This window comes from Heterocephalus glaber, unplaced genomic scaffold (assembly GCF_053883595.1).
Source record: "Heterocephalus glaber isolate CG9 unplaced genomic scaffold, H.glaber_assembly_v1.0 deba00001060, whole genome shotgun sequence".
Lineage (NCBI taxonomy): Eukaryota > Metazoa > Chordata > Mammalia > Rodentia > Bathyergidae > Heterocephalus > Heterocephalus glaber.
In genome coordinates, this window is record NW_028258185.1 from 2,649,546 (window position 1) to 2,667,320 (window position 17,775).

Consider the following 17,775-nt stretch of genomic DNA (forward strand, 5'->3'; position numbering starts at 1 on the left):
TAGAAGGTGGGATCTGCTTGTAAGAGAGTTACTGGGGTATGACAAGGAAGGGTGCATTCTTGTACCTGTTTACTCCCTTCTGCTCTGGTTTGTGACCACCATGACATGAAGACCTTTCTCCTACCCCACCCTTTCTGTGCTGTTTCTGCCTCTGAGCCAAAAGATGGACAAAACCCACTGAAGCCATGAGTCAAAAAAAATAAGTAAACTTTTCCTTCTTCAATTCCAGGAGTTGGTATTTTGTCCTAGCAATAAGAAAGTAACTCATACATTAGGTAACATTGATAGAATTTCTGATGTGTCACAATGTCTCTTCCATCATCAAGATCTAAAATTATCAGATGCTTAAGGAGAAAAGTACAGTTTATCTTGGTTTGTAACTTTTTTGTTTTGGTCTGTGATATTTGACAAATGGCTTCCATTCTCTAAAACCAATTTCTTTGTTCTGGTATAGAATCAGATGCTAGGCTTGCAATTTTAATGAATCTGGGAGTTCTATCCCACTAAAATCCATCCTCATTCTTTTCTAAAATTTATGTTTTAGACAAGATTTTGCTGAGCCACCCAATCTGTCCTTGACCTTCTTAACCTCCTGCATCAACTTCCAAGTAGGAGGGATTTCAGGCTTTGCTATCACACTTGTATGCTCATTTTAAAATTATAGTACTTGGCTTTATTTTTTTGGTTGTTGCTTGTTTTGGGGTTTTTTTTTGCACTGAGTTTAGTTACTTATAAATTCTATGCAATCTTAGTGCCATTTGTATGGCTCAGCTTCAGCAAAAGGAAAGCAGTGGAAGATGAACAGGTAAGAAAAGTTAAGTGATGCCACTGTTATACCAGGATGATATCCTACCTCACTGCATGATAGGGGCCATGTCATTTATACTCTAGTGCAGCCACACAGTGCACAGAGAGCTAAACTTTGAACCTGTGCATTTTTATAACCCTGAGATAGTTTACTAAGTTCATGTATTTGTTAAAATTTAAATTTGAGAAATCTGTGCTTTGTTTCTGGCTCAATAACTCTGTCATACTTCACAAATTCAATCATCATTTTGGGTTTTTCAAGAATTCATTTATCTTCAGTGTTATCTCTTTATATTGCATGGTGAAAGAAAAGTCCTTTCTAATGTTGATTAAAATTGTCATAGCTAATATTTGCTATATTAGTAAAATTGTTTCAATATTCTCTTTTCTCCCCCTGGAAACATAATACAGTATCTCATTAGAGCGGAATGATTGGCACTTGGGCTGTAAGTTTCCTCCTTTGGTAATTCCAAAGAGTTTTTTAAGTGATCGAATGAATTTACTTTCTCTAAATGGATCTGCTGTCCATATTACCACAAAGCATACTTATTTGCTATAACAATCTAAAGGGGGGAAATATTTTAATTGCTTCATATATGTGACAGGAAGTTGAGAGAATTTTTTACACATATTAGACCACTAATATTTCCCCTATTGTGAAAAATTATTCTGATGTATTTTCTGAAACTTTTTTAGTACATATGTGTTGTATGTGTTTAGTTTTCTGTGAAGCATTTGTACATGTATAGAACACATCTAATTTCTTTTCAAATTCCCTTACCATAACCCTCTCTGCTCCCTTCCTCCATCTCTTGATCTCTTTCCCCTTTGAGAAATATCTATCTCCTTATTTCCTATCATCTATCATTTATTTTGCTCTTTATTTATACTCTGATTTTATCATATAAGAGAAACCATGCAATATGTAATTTGAGTGTTTGATTTGCTTCACTTAATATATAATCTCAAAGTGCATCTATTTCCCTATAAATAACTCAGGTTTATTTTTGCTTATTTTAGCATTCCTTAGTGTGTAAATACCACGTGTCTTCTTTTTCAAAATTAATACATTTTTACAGTACATAGTGATCACATTCATCATAGGGAATTTGTACATGTACATACCATCTTAATTCTTCCTGTTTGTTTGTTTTCTTGTTCTCTTTGCTTCCAACCCTTCTTCCCTTCTCCATTTGCAGAGCTCTGTTTTCATTTTTGCTTCTAACCTTTTTTAAAATCCCCTTTCCTTCTCTTCCTTCTTTCACCTCCCCTATCTCTTGTTCTCTTTACTATTGAAAAAGTTCTTCCTACTTCCTAATGTCTATCCTTTAATTTGTTCCATATTTATGCTTTGAGTTTCTCACACAAGGGAAATAATGTTGTCTGATTTTACTTGAAATTATCACTTCAAGGTTCATTCACTTCCCTAAAAATGCCTCAAGTTTATCCTTCTTTATGGCAGATAAGTACTCCATTCTAGCTAAATACCATCTTTTTATATATTCATCTGTGGATGGGCATATGGACCTTGTGAAGTGATAATTTAAAGAATGGGAAAACATTTGCCAGCTATTACTCTGATAGAAAACTAATATCTAGAATATATAAAGAACTCAAAAAATCAGACACTCCCAAATACAAAGAACCAATCACAAAATGAGTATCTGAAATAAATAAATGCTCCTCTGATGAAGAAGTACAAATATCCAATAAATACATGAAAAAATGTTCAACATTGCTGGCCATTTGAGAAATGCAAATTTAAAAAGGATGAAAAATGGAGAAAGAAGAACAAAGTTCTGTTATCTGCAGAAAAGTGGATGGAACTGGAGAACATTGGATTAAGCATAACATGTGAGATGAAAAAATATAAGTAATATATGGTTTTTCTCATATATGGAAGTTAAAAACTGTACCTGAATGTAGAAAAGTGGATTACTGGAGATTGGGGAGGAGAGGATAGATAAAAGGAGTCTAAATTTGCTCAATGCATGCTGTGTGCATGTGGGAAAATATCATACCAGTCCCATTAATATGTGCCACTGATATACATCAGTTATAAATAAAATAAATCAACCCTCTGATCTTCACATATCATTACGGGTACAATCTTACATTTGTGGTCCTTTTACAACGAGATTATACAAAAGAAAGTGCACAATTGGCTTCTTCTGATTTCCTTGTCTGGGGTCAATCTAGCAAGCACTTACTCCAGAACAGCCATGAAGTGCTCCTGAAGAGTTGTCAAGCTCCTCTACCACATTTAGTCCAGGGATTAACTCTCCATCCTCCTCTTACCTACATATCCTCAACATTGACTCATTTCCTTACTTTCAAAACTCTATCTCCCCTTACCTTTCAATACTTATATTTCACTCTAAATTGATGCCTACTATGTGCCAGTATCATTTACTATGTCTGCACCATCTTCTCACCCTGCAAGCATGATGGTGACTTCCAGGCTTTATCCTCGGTCCTCCTCTTCTCTGCCTTTCCTCATTCCTTTATGACAGCACTTGGAAACCTATCTTTAGTGGCCACTCACATTCTAAGAACTCATTAAGATTTTTTCCAAAGAGAAACTCCCCCTTGAATTCCCAATGTTGATTTCCAACTGCACACATAACCTCTGGAATAACATACCACTGTGTGTACCTAACACATTTTTATTCTTTCATCCATTAGTGGGTATCTAGATTGATTTAAAATCTTAACTCTTATCAATAATACCACAATAAACATGGTGTCTGATAGACATCTCAAATACAATTTTTCTGTTTTAAAAGTTCTATCAATCCCCAAATGCTCTAATGCACACAATCATTTCTGTCACAGTTATTGGTACTGTAACTCCATTATTTGAGGTGCTGAGCAGTTTCTCTCATTGTTCATCATCTCTAAATTCTGTCTTTCTCTTATACTGGTGCCATTCAGAGAAGGTGATTATCTATACCAACACTTATATTGAGAATTTAGTTAAGTACCATCATCTCCACCTTTACCACAACAATACATTCCTTCACCCACTCAGTTTTCTTGAAATAGCACCATAACTAGACTGTCCTGTAGCTGTCATCAGTGGTCTTTTGTACCTTTCCTGTCCCACCATCTCTGATCTCTCCATTAATATTATCCATGCTGCCCGTTCCATCACAAGTCTACTGGGCTCCTTATGTTCTGATAACTCATTTTGGTCAATCTATGCATTGTGGTTTGAATGTTTGTCCTTTCCAAACCTTCTGTTGAAATGTTATTGTCATTTTAACAGTATTAAGAGATGGGGCCTTTAAAGGTGATTCAACAATAAGGTCTCTGCCATCAGGATTGGATAGATAGTGACAGCAAAAGACCTTTCACGAGGGAATTTGCTCCTTTCTGCTCTTATTTTGTATTCATTTTTTTCTATTTCTGGGGGCTTGGACTCTAACTTTCCTCCTTTTAAAAATTAATCTTTTATTAGGACATTTTAGGTAGACAATATACAGGAATTCATCATTGGAAATTATTACCTTTACATAACTATAAGATAGATTATTCAAAGGTGCACATTTTTTATATTTTTTGCATGTGAGAAAGGGCATTGCTCCCTTCTGGAGAGAATAAGCACTCAGGATGGAATGCCATTTTGGAAGAGGTGACTAGACAACTTATTAGACAGTAAACCAGCTATTGCCTTGACAGTGGACTTCCCATTTTCCAGTACTGTGAACTGATGAATTTATTTCTTTGTAAATGAGCAATTCTGTTATAAATATACAGAATAGTTAAAGACACTGTTTCAGAATTATTTTTATTCCTGGGTGTTACAATTTTGATTTACAGATGTTATTTGAATTGGAATGAGATTTCCTGTTTTCTTTTCATCTATAAGCTCTCTATTTCTCACCTAGAAAATTCCGAGGTATGTTCACCAATCACTACTTTGTTCTCAGTCCTGAGTTCATTTTCCTGAATTCTATGCTTATAATTTTCATAACATCACAATTGCCACCAAGAAGCCATCAGGAAGCTTGTGTCGTTTGCTTCTCGGTGGCTTTTCTGAAATCTTCAGCTGTTCTATGTCCACATTAATAGGACCAAGAAATATGTACAATTTCTGTTCAGTTACATTTTTCAAGTATTGGAATATATAATTTTGTTTTTTTACTTCAAGCACCTAATCTTTTCTAAGAAATAAACCTTATTACTTGGAGAGAGTAACTTTTTCATTATCAACCTAAATCCATAAAGAGTCTTGACTTTCTCTCAATTTTCTTTTATATTTGAGTTCATTTTTTGACATTTGGAAGATACTATATTGTTTTATAAGACCACATTGGCTTTTCTTATTTTCTCTCTTATGTTATGTGCTTGAAATTAATAATGGTAAGGTAGTGTATGCAGGCATATCAATGTCTTTTTTTCGGGCTCCCAGAGCAGAGGAGGAGGCTTCCAGGTAACTGTAGCATCACTCCCAGCACAGAGGAGGTGAGCTGCGTGGGTACCAGCAGCACCACCCACTTTGTCAAAATGAGAAGACATACAGACAAGCCTCAAAACCAGACTTCCAAATCACCTACTCTAATCCCAAAGGGAACAGAGATGGAAAAATCTGATACTCAACCACCTGGACTCCCTGAACTGGCAACAAAAGAGGATTTGGAAAAAATGAAATCAGAAATTATTTCTAAGATAAGAGCAGAGATTGTAGCCACAGTGCAAGCCATAATTAATAAATCTAGAGAGGACACAGATAAAAAAATAGAGGAGCTGAGGAACATGATAGAATCCCAACCCAGGAAACAAATGGAATCCATAAAACAGATGAAAACAGATTTCCAGGAGATTAAAAACTCCATTGAAAGTTTATGTAGCAGAATGCCCAAATGTGAGCACAGAATTTCAGATTTAGAAGATAAGATTTCAATTAGTGACTGGGAAAAGAAAAATTTCTTTAAAATTGTAATGGACCATTAGACATCAATCCAGGAGCTGCTAGTCGATGCAAAGAAGAATAACATAAGACTGATTGGAGTCAATGAAGAAGCAGGAGAGAGTGCAGATGACATGAAAAAAAAGAACTGTTCACAGAAGTGATGGCAGAAAACTTTCCAAGCAGAGGAACAGAACTTGACATACAGATAAGTGAGGCATATAGGATTCCATCTAGCCTTGATCAAAAAAAAAAATCTACAATAGGGATATAATAGTTAAGTTTCCAGAAACCCAACAGAAGAACAAAATTCTACAAGCAGTTAGAGAAAAGAAACTATTCACTACAAAGGAAAGCCCACCAGAATCATGGCAGAATTCTTAACACAAACCCTCAAGGCAAGAAGAGCTCAGAGTCATGTATTCCAAGCACAAAAGGAAAAGCCTCAAGCCCGGACTGATATACCCTGCAAAATTATCTTTCACAATTGACAGAGAAATGAAATACTTTCCTGACAAAGAGCACATTAGAAACTTCATGAATACGAAAACAGCACTCCAAATATTTTAGACAATATCCTAGGAAAAGACAATGAGGAGGACAACCACAGGAAGCCGAGCAGAACGAATCCAATAGGCATGACAAAAAATTAAACACAAAGGAGAATGCAACAAAATAAAATGTTGATCCCCAGTACCAAAAAAAAGAAAAAAGAAAACGTTATGACAATGATGAATCAATACATATCATTAATCACCATCAATGTTAATGGTTTCTGTTCACCAATCAAATGAAATAGATTGGCAGAATGGGTCAAGAAACAAGATCCAACAATATGCTGCATAAAAGAAACACATTAATTCAAAAAGAAACTCATAGACTGAAAGTGAAAAGGTGGAAAACAGTACTCCATTAAACAGGAAACTGAAAAACAACAGGAGTAGCTATCCACTTTGTAGATCAAGTGGATTTCAAACCAACACTGATTAAGAAAGATAAAGAAGGACACTACATCCTTGTAAATGGTACAATCCAAGAGGAAGAGATGACAATCATAAATATCTATGCACCAAACACTAGTGCACCCAACTATATAAAACAAATAACAGACATGAAAAATCATATAAGCACTAATGTAATCATAGTGGGGGTCCTCAACACCCCACTGTCACAAATACATAGGAGTCAACCTAACAAAAGAAATCAAAGACCCCCTCCCTGAAAACTACAGCACTCTGAAAAGAGAGATTGAAGATGATATTAGAAAACAGAAAGACATTGTTGCTCCTGGGTAAAAAGGATCAACATAGTGAAAACAGCCATACTTCCAAAACTGCTATATAATTTCAATGCAATCCCAATTGAAATTTCAGCAACCTACTTCATGGACCTTGCAAAAACAATCCAAAAATTCCTTTGTAACAAGAGGAGACCTAGAATAGCAAAAGCAATTCTAAGCAACAGAGACATAGCAGCAGGTATCACATCCCTCACCTTGAAAGCTACTGTGATCAAAACACTGTGGTTTTGGCAAAGAAACAGACCTGAAGACAAGTGGAACAGATTAGAAGATGCAGAAACAAATTCAGACAAACTCGGCCATCTCATCTTCGACAAAGGAGCCAAACACCCTCACTGGAGTAAAGATAGCCTTGTTAATAAATGGTGCTGGAAAAATTCGATTTAAATCTGCCAAAAATTAAAATTAGACCTATATCTCTCACCATTCACTAAAGTCAAAATGGTCTAAGATCTACATATTCAAACAGAAATGCTGAACGAGCTGGAAGAGAGTTTAGGTACTTAATGAGAGATTAAAGAGAGGTTAGGTAGTTAAAGAGAGGTTAGGTAATGAAGACACTGGTGTTGTAAAAGATTTTATGAACAAAACCTCAATTTCCCATGAACTAGCAGAAACAATCAACAAGTGAGATCTCTTCTTACTAAAAAGGTTTGTCACAGCAAAAGAACCACCAATAAAATGAAAAGACAACCCAAAATGTGAGAAAAAAATTTTCACCTGCTGTTCCTCAGACAAATGTCTATTATCGAGAATCTATAAAGAACTTAAAAAAATCAGATCCCCCCCCAATTTAAAGACCCGATCCAAAAATGGGCATCTGAAATGAACAGACATTTCTCACACAAAGAAGTAAAAATACCAAATAAGCATAGGAAAAAATGTTCAACTTCACTGGTCGTTGGAGAGATGCAAATGAAAACAATGCTGAGATTCCACTTCACCCTGCTGCTATCATGAAATCAAACAATCAAAAATGCTGGTGGGCCTGTGGGGAAAGAGGAACACTGCTCCACTGCTCACAGGAGTGTAGACTGGTGCAACAACTGTGGAAATCTGCATGGTATTACCTCAAAGAACTGGAAGTCCCATTTGACCCACCTATTCCCCTGCTGGGAATCTTCCCCAAAGAATTAAAAGAAGCATATTACAAAAATGCATGTGCACCCATGTTCATAACAGCACAGTTTTTAATAGCTAAAACTTGGAAAGAGCCTAAATGCCCATCAGTTTTAGATGGGATAAATAAAATGTGGGTTTTTTTAAAAAAGCAGAGTACTACTCAGACATAAAAAATGAGAAATTAGGCATAGTTATAGCTAAATAGATGCACATTGAGGTGATATTCTTAAGTGAAATAAATGGGACACACGTGTAATTACTGAGTATTTTCTCCAATGTGAGTAACTGAAAGTGCAAATAAGGAGTAAAAGATATAGTAGATAATGTGAAATGGTAAGAAAAGGGACAAAGGGGAAGTGGAAGTGGGAGGGGTAGGGGAAAGAAAGAAGGGAACAGAATATATATGAGAAAATGAAAAAACGGAAAAAAAGTCTTTGTAAACAGGGAGGGATAGTGGGGTTGAAGGGAGGGCAGGGGAATGGAGAAAGAATAAGAAACTAGAGAGATTATGTAAAGGTGCAAATTTCCAAAGATGAATGTCATTATATTGTATACTTAAAAAGTACCAATGATATTAACTTAAAAAATAAGTTGCAATGTCTTTTTTTCTCATATCGTATCATATATTATACTGAAAACACTGCTGATTCAAAACAAGTTCCTGATAAATTGGGCTACAGAGATTGAAAATCACATGATAATATCAGATTCTTTAAAGATAAACTTTTTGTAATTAAATACTTTAGTCATGGATACTCTCTTCACCTACTGATGTTTGACATCTCACTATGTCTACTGAGAGTATGAATAAACCTGAGTATTACTGCTTTGCTAGTTACATTGCAATTTCTTACAACTTTTTAAAAATCTCCAAGCAATAATTGCAGCTTGTGGTCCCCTTTCGTGAAGAAAAACCTATCTTGGACCATTGATAATATAATTTGGGAAGGTAGTTTTGAAACTCTGAATATTATCTCACTATAAAGCACAGTAGGAATTGATACAGATTATATATTAGAATCCATTGAATTAAGTATACAGCATGAAAAATAAGACTCAGGAAGCATTCTGTCACACTTAGAATCAAACTGCTATGCTCTCTGGAGTTTTATAATATCTCACTTGTATTTATGATTATATTTTGTTTATCAAAACATAAAATTTGTGCTTCTACACTTAAAACTAGAATCGGGCTTCAGAGATACCATTTCGTGTATCTGAAAGAGAGAAAACTAGAATTCAGTTACAGAAGGATGGTAGACACATTTGTGAAACATATGTCAAATGCATGTAAGTAGAAATAAGTGGTAAGAAGAGAGTGAACAGCATATCTTTTCAGAGAATTGGACCCTAATATCCTGAAGTCTGGCCTTATAGAGTCTTGGTCTACAAGGATTTATAATGCCCTGGGTTCTCAAAGACAGGAACAATGTACACCTACCATGGAACATTGGATGACGAACCCCTAGGGATACAGGAACCACAAATACTCTGTCTGGGGGCACATTTTCAGCAGTGCCTCTCAGTCAGGAAGTAACAGCAGAGGATCCTCTAAGCTCAGCTCTCTGATGCAGAGTGTGGTGCCTCACTCAGTGCCTCTGCCTTCCTGAGGGCAGATCTTCTACCTACACCCTTCACCCGGGCGGAAATGACAATGAGGCCAGCCAGGAACCCAGTATCTTGTTCAATGTTCTGGAAATGAGACAGGTGTTTACTCCAGTTTCATCTAAGTAAACATGCAGAAAATACATCCAGTAGGTGATCAATAACCAGTCACTCGTATGGCTCTTGCCTGTCCTCATTGCTACATATCTTTTTCTATATTTTTCAAATTACCCAGTCTACTGCTCCCTCTACTAGTCCTCTCTGTCTAGATAATGGCTGTAACCATTTTCCTCTTGAGCATACATCCTTCTTTTCTTGAATTAGATGACTATAATTCTAAGGGATTTTCTTGAACCTTTCTGGTAGTGGAGGAAATATTTGAGGGGTGCTGCTCAGTGTTAACTTATCTTTCTATCAACTACCCATTAATCTTCAGACTGAAGATCTTTGTTTTCATCTGTTTGCTGGTAGTGAGGATGCTGGGGAAGGAAGCGTAGACCCAGACAGTGAGAGTAGACAATGTGCCTCATCTGTCTGTTTTCTTGGGAAAACCACAAAAAATTTTAAGTTGTAACAACAGCGCAAACAATGTAATGATGATTTCAAAGTACCATTATTCACCCTATGAAGAAATAACAAATATTCATGTTCTACCATATCCCATTTGTGTATTTTCTACAGTAAATGAAAAACATACTTTTCTCCACTCCTTCCTTTCTCAGAAATATGTAATGTCCTTGTATAAGCTCTCAATGGTTTCATATTTTACATGTATTCATCACTCTATGAAGTATTTAAAAAATGCTATCAAATCAATCATATAGAAAATGGAGAAAGAAATTGTGATACAATGATATAGTAAAACACTTTGCTGGCTAAAGTTATGGCAGGACTGAAACAAATCACATCCTCTGGTGTCTTGTAGGCGCTTGAGATGCTTTCTTAAATTATATGTAAAAATGTTTAAGTGTTTTTCAGTTTTGTTTTGGTTGAGTTCTACTGTATTTGAATATTATTGTAGTTTTTTTCTCCTTGCATTGTTCTTCTTTGGTTTTAATTTTTGTATGTGTGTGTTTGATAATAAAGTTATTTTTTAAAAATTTATTTTAAAAATTAAGAATGCTGATACCAAAATTACATCCATAGCAAGTTTCTCTAAATATAAAACATTTTTTCCATTTAGTTTATTGGTACAATTTAGGTATATAATACAGTTAAATTCATCATTGGGATCTTGTACCTTTATGTGATGTATCTTGGTTCTTAATTTTTCCCCATTCCCCTGCCCTCCCTTCACCCCTTTCACTCTTCCCTATTTAAAAAGACTTTGTTTCCATGTTTTTCCTTTTCTCATAGTTTTCTTTTCCCTTCTTTCCTTTCCCCTACCCCCCACTTCCCCTACTCCTTTAGACATTTTCTTCCTATTTCACAATATCAATTATACATTTTGACTCTTATTTACACTTTTAGTTTTTCATACCAGGGAAACTATTCAGTATTTTCACATTTGTGTCCTATTTATTTCACTTAAGAGTATAGCCTCAATGTGCATCCACTTAGCTACAAATATCTCCAGTTTCTCATTCTTTATGGCTGAGTAGTGCTCCATTTTATTAAAAAAACCACATCTTCATTATCCAGTCTCCAGTTGATGGGCTAAAAAAAAATTTAAATGAAATTTCTTCCTGAAAAATAATATAAGCTACAGTAAAACTGCATGGAAAGTGGATATCAAATAAGTTTACTGATTCCTCAAGAGAATGAAAAGAAGCAAGCTTGTACAAATACATGGTTTCACATACATTTAAAATGTATTGCAAAAGTAATGCCCAAAGTGAGGTTGGTGAAGCATATGAACTTGGTAATGTTCACTGATGGTACTCAGCCCTTGTTCTTTTTTCCAATAGCATTTATTATGCTTGAATAATGCAGAAAATGAACTTTCAGGAGGGAATTTGTGCCTTGCTGCTTTTTTTTTTTGCATGTGAGCCTCTATGTATAGGGTTTATAATATTTTTTAAAATTTCAAAAAGTGACTTTGTATTGTACATTTTATTCTCTCATAAGATTCCTTTGAATGAATCCTATACCTAATTTAATTACTTATTTAAACCATTTTGAGTATGTCCATCCCAGTGAATGTTGATGTCATTGAAATTTCTTTCCATTCATCTCATGAAACATGATCAATGTTCCCATGAGTACAAGAAATTCACCACAACTAAAATTTGCACTTACAAATTTGTCTTTCTTTTCTCATTTTGCCTCATGCATTTTTTCTGTCCTAGACTGGAAATGATAGAGTATATTAATCATGGCAAAACTAAATTCCCACAAGGCAATGTCACCGTGAGGATTCTATACACAGAGTATTGTATAGGCTGCTTGAGGCCTGTTCAGTCTCATCATTGCAAGAGCCAAATAAAAATCTACGATAATCCTAGTTATAAAAACAAGGACACTGTGTCTAAAACACAGTTGAAGATTTTGTGTTTGTACAAAGCAAGTACTGAAACCTGGATTTCGTTGAGTGATTATATTTCAGTGTCTCCTAGACAATGGAGATAGAGCAGAGACATTCCTGTTAGTTCACCTTATGTCAGTGTTATCTTGTGTTTATCTGTTCTCTGAGGACCAGCACATTCTTTCTATTTTCATATGAATTTTATGAGCCTATGCATTTTATTTTTCCCTTTACCTTTATTATTTTTCTTTTACTCATATCCCACCTACAAATTAAGATAATAAATTCTCTAAGAATGAGACATGTCTTGTGATTTTATTTTTTGCATTTCTGTTTATTTGGAGGTAAAACATATTTCTTAAAGAATAAAATCTCATTTATTTGTTTTATGATAATCACTTGGCACCATGTGTGAGTGAATTTCTGCTAAAGAAAAAGTCATTCAGACTGAGTACAGGAAAGAAAGGAGAGGAGAGAAAATGGGGAAAGAGAAGCAGAGGGAAAGACTTCACTTTTATCTGGGCCTCACAATGTAGAACAGAGATTTTTCCACCCCATAATTCTCCAAGGTTATCCCATGTGAGAGATTTTTTTAAGTCATAGGTTATTGATCCTCATCCCTTGAATACATTGTCAGTTGGATTGGACTGGGGTCCAAGTCTCAGCACTTCTAGCAACTTCCCAAATGATACTGCTACAGCCCAAGTATCTTAGATCTCATTGTCTTGTTTTCCATCCGATTCCTCACTTGCATAGAACCCATAAACTAAACAGCTGCTTTAGAATTCCTTCCCCTGAGACTGACAAGTGATCCAGAGCTTCAGGCCCTCATCTTCAACCTCTTCCTCTCCATGTATCTGGTCACTGTCCATGGAAACCTGCTCATCATCCTATCCATCAGCTCTGACTCCCACCTTCACTCACCCATGTACTACTTCCTCTCCAATCTGTCACTTACTGACATTTGTTTAAGCACAAGTATACTCCCAAAGATTCTGGTGAACATTCAATCCCAGAGTCAGTGCATCACTTACACAGTCTGTCTCTCCCAGGTCTTCTTGGTCATGGCATTTCTTGTCTTGGAAATGTGTCTCCTTGTAGTAATGGCCTATGACAGCTACATGGCCATTTGTCACCCGCTAATGGATACAGTCATCATGAACCCCTGCCTCTGTGTCTGTCTGTCCCTAGTCTCTTTATCCATTAGCATTTTGGATTTCCTGTTTCACACACTGTTGCTGCTGCAGCTGTCCTTCTGCACAGAACTGAAGGTCCCCCACTTTTTCTGTGAACTTCCTCAGGTCATTTAGCCTGCTTGTGCTGATACCTTGATTAATAACATTTTGGATTATTTGTCATTTGTTATTTTGTGTGGTGGTTCCTTCTTTGGAATTATTTTTTCTTATACTCAGATTGCCCCTTCTCTTTTGAGAATGTCATCATCTGGCAGAAAATACAAAGCTTTTTCCACTTCTGGGTATCATCTGTTATAGTTTTCTTATTTTATGGGGCAGGTTTGGGGGAGGTACCTTGGCTCTGCTGTTACTGACTCGTCCAGGGTATCTGCAGTGGCTTCATTGATGTACTCTGTTGTACCTCAAGTGATGAATCCATTTATCTACTGCCTGAGGAACAAGGATATGAAGAAAGCTGTGAGAAAAATAATGGGGAGGATGGCATTTTTGGGTGATCAACATCAATTTAAACCAGTTTTCTAGAATGCATCCAAATGACTAGGAATCTCACTTTAAAAATTTTAATGTATTGGGCTGGGCATTTAGTTCAGTGGTTTCGTCGCCTGCTGCACAAGCGCTAGGACCCAAGTTCGATCCCCAGCATCAAAAAGACAATCAAACAAACAAAAAATTTTATTGTATCTTTATCAGGAGACCCATTTTCTTTGGTAAAAGTCTTTGCTTTTTTAAGGTGGTGATAAGTGTAAGAAAATGAAAACAGCATAGGAGTATAGGAAATGTGTTGCATTTAAAGATCATCAGTTTCCCACAAGCAGGTAAGGGCCACTTTTAAGGCAGAATCATCTCTGCAGCTGTGGAAGTGAGAACAATGGATGTCTCACAACAGAATTAAGAGTGTCCAGGAAGACCATCCATTATTGGGCCAAGCAGACATAGTCTGGTCCAAGGAAAAGCGTTCAGCACCATAATGCAGGACATCTCTCCTTTTCACCCCGGGTATTTTCCTAGAACAGAACTTCTGGAACTAATGTTCCCAGAACTCCTGAGGAGAGAGGGCTCCAGAGACCTCTGTTCCCACTGCAGAGTCACTGATCTCACCAGAGATCTTTGGTTTAGCAATTTTTGATAAAATAGCTACAGGGTAACTCACTTGTGATTCTGCTGCCATGCAAAGTCTGAAAAGCATGACAATATTCAAAGAAAATATTTGAAATCTGGAATGTTAAAGTCCTTGTGTCAAATTGTTTTGTATAGATACTATGCATTAAGTTATTATGAAATGTACCTATACGATTAAAATTGTAGTAAAATATTAATGTTTAAATTGTAGTAATATATAATGAAAACATATATAGATACATACTCACCACTTGACTAAGAATCTCCCACTCACATCTACTTCTCTCTTGCCTCTGTAATTAGATTTGTTGCATTCCATTTTTATTATATTAGTAATCTTATTCAAATATGTTGAATCTTATGAAATTTACTGTAGTTGGTTATATTTGTGTAATACCACCACTATTTTTACAGAATTCCATTGGATATTTTTATCAGCCTTGCATGTATCTATACAAAATTTGCTAGACATGTATTAAGCTGATTATTCTTTTCATCTTTTTAAAATTTAATTGTAATTCATGATTTCTGTTTACAATTGTTACTTGCATCATTGTCCTTTTGAAAGACAAACGTAATTTTAGAGGAGATAGCGATTCATTCAATTTTATAGCCATACATTTTTATACTCCATATGTTAAAATCACAATATAGTTGTTTTTTCTGCCATTGGCATGATGTTCAGTAATTAGTTGGTATTTGGAGGTTTGTTTTTGTTTTATGATGCTATGTTTAGAACCTAAGGCCTCACTGTTAGGCAAACACTCTGCCACTGAGCTACATTTGCAGTTTGTGCTTTCTTGTGTTATGAATAAAAGTATTTCAATAATGCCTTATGTGTCTCCTGGTGGAAACCAGCAGGAGTTATACACTTGAAGTGGAGTTATTGGGTATACAGGGGGCACCTATACTCCTTTGGGTAGTTTCAAAGAGTTTTCCTAAGGACTTAAATGATTTACACTTACAGAATGTTCTGGTGATCAAAATAATTACCAGCATACATTTTTCACTTACTGTAAAAATAAGTGTGTATAAAATGTTACTGAATTATATTTACATTTCTCTAACTTGATTTTGAGTGTCTTTTCACATATAATGGACAATATAAGTTTCATCTTTTGTGAAATACCTTGTGATGTAACTATTGAATTTTTATGTTTTTATTTAACAGGAATAAATTTTCAGTTTTATTCATTAAGTACCTGTTCATTAGGTGTTTGGCTTTTGTTACTTTTCATTTGCTTTGTGTTTTGCTGAATACCATTGTTTAATATTAACATATTTGAATTTGTCAATATTTTATTGATTATTTTTAGCCCAGATAGGTCTCCTTACCTCAAAATAAAGGGCTTATAGTTGTATCTTTTGTCTTTGTGGCATAAACTCATCTGAACTTAATTTTTGCTTTGATATATGACAAGCCAAATATATTATATATTTCTGTACTTTTTATAAAATAATAAATTTGTTCAGTGTAATTTCACTCTTCCAATGAATAAACTGTTCATTTATCTGTTAATCTTCACATGGTTTCTCACTTTTTAAAAGAGGTCCCATGTGTTGATATCCATGCTATTTATTCCATCTTCATTATTGTGACATAAAAGTCAAAACAAAGTTTGTTGCCATAACAAAACAAGACCCAAAGCTTACTTGGTTATGTATCAAATGTACATTTTATCATAGACTCTTTGTAACAGCATGCAATACTGTAAAAATATTGTTAAGCAGGTTCCATAATTTCAACTGATGATCTATAATGTGAGGAAATTAATAATTATGACACATATAAATTACATGAACTGAAGCATGAAGATATAAAAACACTGATTAGGCTAATAAAAACCTGAAATAAAGGCAATATCAAAAAGTATACCAACTCTCAGAACCCTGAACCCATTGGCTACACACTGAACTTTACCAAATCTTCAGTAAGACAAAGGCCAGTTCTCCTCACATTATTTCATGAAATTGAAAGTAGAAAACTATCAAAATCATTCCTCGAAGTAGCATTATCCTGTTACCAAAAGTTGTCAATAACTCGACAAGAAAGAAAGACAGACCAATTTCCTTCTCCAAATGTCATTATGATTGACCTGCCAAGGAATTATGGAAAACATGCACCTTCATAATAGTCCAAGTTGTGACAAGTGGACAACATCTTTCAATCTCTGAATTAATCTAAGTTTGGTTGTGACTTTGGGAAGAGTATATGACCTTGAGTACGGCACCTGTCTCTGTCTGGGTCAGTCCCAGAAAGAGGGTAATAGCAAAGGTCTGTCTGACAGATGCATTCTCAACAGTTGGAGTGATAATTTCATCCTCCCTGATGGGACACTCAGGTGACCATCACAGTCATTCATCTTATTAGAGATATTCTCCATTTAAAGACCAAGTTTTGTCCCTGTTACTACATTAAATGAGGAATTGTATACATCATGTATATTACAAGATTCAGGAAAAAAAATGGCCAAAGGAAACTCCAACTTGATGACTTTGCTTTTATTTGCATAACTCTTATATGTAGTACTGAAATGCATCACAGAACATAAAACTACAGTACCTTACTATGTACTACAATCAGGAAAAATTACAGTATTGTAGAAACAAAGTATCTTTCCATAAAACATTATTGAGGTTCTTTGCCCAAGATGTGCAAAACTGTAAAAAAAAGATGTGCCATGGTTGGAATAGCATTAAATAGATAGGCCATTAAATAAGGAATGTCATTTCTCTTTTCTGAAGGAGTTCTTCTTGAATATAAGGATTTTTAACAATATGTATATTTTTCTCTTTTCAGTATCTGGAATATGCACAGATCCATTGTGCTTTCATTTAGTTACTGTGTAATGAGTGAATGACCAAATAAATAAATTAATAAATACCTGCTGGAACAACAATTCTTTCTGTCGCTGCTGAAAATACAATATCACATTACCTTTCATACATATCTCTCCTGTTGATTGCTCCTACTTCTACACATGGATGAATGCAAATCTCAGTCAACAGCAGCTACTAATAAAAATATCATAGGCTGAATAGGCTGAAAAACAAGTGTTTATTTCTCAAAGCTGTAGATGTTGCCAAGCCCAAGATTGAGATGCCAGAGATTGAGACCCATGTGATGTCCATCTTTTTTGGTGTGCACATGCCATTCCACTTTGTTCTATCTTTCCATAACAGAGAGAGGAGACTTTGGTTTCTCTTTCTTTCCTTAAAAGGCCAATACTTTCATAACAGTTTTCACATG

The 17,775-nt window shown here is 35.2% G+C and overlaps 1 pseudogene; it reads left to right on the forward strand.

Moving 5' to 3' along the window:
- Positions 1-797: 797 nt before the first annotated feature.
- LOC147828502 (olfactory receptor 7G1-like) lies at positions 798-13,928 on the forward strand (annotated as a pseudogene).
- The last annotated feature ends 3,847 nt before the right edge of the window (positions 13,929-17,775 follow it).